This window comes from Aplysia californica, unplaced genomic scaffold (assembly GCF_000002075.1).
Source record: "Aplysia californica isolate F4 #8 unplaced genomic scaffold, AplCal3.0 scaffold00794, whole genome shotgun sequence".
Classification (NCBI taxonomy): Eukaryota; Metazoa; Mollusca; class Gastropoda; order Aplysiida; family Aplysiidae; genus Aplysia; species Aplysia californica.
The window spans coordinates 61,036-62,218 of record NW_004798064.1 but is presented as its reverse complement, the minus strand read 5'-3'; the positions used below and the strand labels follow the sequence as shown (position 1 = coordinate 62,218).

Below are 1,183 nucleotides of genomic sequence, written 5' to 3'. Positions count from 1 at the left end.
TATTATTATTGTCTCTGCAATGAACAGCATCTTCTGGTGATATTTTTAAAAAGACAGGAAAACAGAGCAGTTACAAATACCAAGCAAAATACGGACTCAACATTACATGTGCTCATTAATATAATTTTGGTTTTGATTAAGAGTTATTGGTTTCGTGACCTGTCTTGCCCTTGGACTGTGTCAGTTAGAGTTTGGACATAATCGTGTCTAAGAGAGGAACAACGGCAACGAAACTGCAATAGTTTTCGGTGGTTTGAGGATAACCGGATGGCATGGTTTAGTAGACTACATTGCGCAAGTGATGGAACGTTGTGTCTTATCCTTACTTTTGTCCTAGTGTCATTCAAGTAGACATCTCCACGCACAACAAAGCATCTCCTCACATGGCCAATGCCACTAGACAATCCATGGATAACCAAATCAAAAAAACATTATAGTGATCAACAGTGAATACCCCCGGTATGAATCTTATTGATATGTGAAATCCCATGAAACAGCAGCTGAAGAAAAGCAACTTCGCTCTTAATTCGGACACTTTTTGCAACTCTCCGTGACATTTGGGGAGAAATAACAGATAATTGTGTCCAAATTTTAATAGAGTCGATGTTCACAGAGTTCGTGAACTACTCAAAACCAGCGGCTCCTAAACAAAATAACAACGAGCACATTTAATGCTAGGTTTTGCGTGGTATTTGAGATTGCTCTGTTTTGTGTTTAGTTTGTAACATTCGTAAATAAACGTAATAAAATATTGTTTATTGCAGAGGAAATATTCCCTTTCAATGTATGTCCATTCCATCAATATGGATGCTCCCCAATACACGCACAAAGACGATGTTAGGTTTTTTTTATTTCACACAATTTTGTAAAGGTTGATTTTTTAAGCTTAGATTTGAGTGACCATATCTCGGGCGTCTCTAAATATATATATGAATTATCAAGTATTACACAATACAGAATTTATTTTGCTTTAAATTGGTATGCTACATGAGTGGGTAATGCAAGGATTTAACACAATAATTGGGTGATAACATTTTCAAGTTTCTTTTGAACGCCACAGTACATGAAATATATCTGTGTTTATGTAAGAGTGTGAATTTGTGTGTGTGTGTCTGTCTGTCTGTCTTTCTGTGTGTGTGCGTGTGTGTGTGTGTGTGTGTGTATGTGTGTGTGTGTGTGTGTG

At 36.8% G+C, this 1,183-nt stretch overlaps 1 protein-coding gene across 1 annotated transcript in view; it reads right to left on the bottom strand.

The window, feature by feature from the left end:
- Window positions 1–1,183, bottom strand: part of LOC101848079 — a 9,045-nt gene that overhangs the window by 706 nt on the left and 7,156 nt on the right. The gene's annotated exons all lie outside the window — the stretch shown is intronic.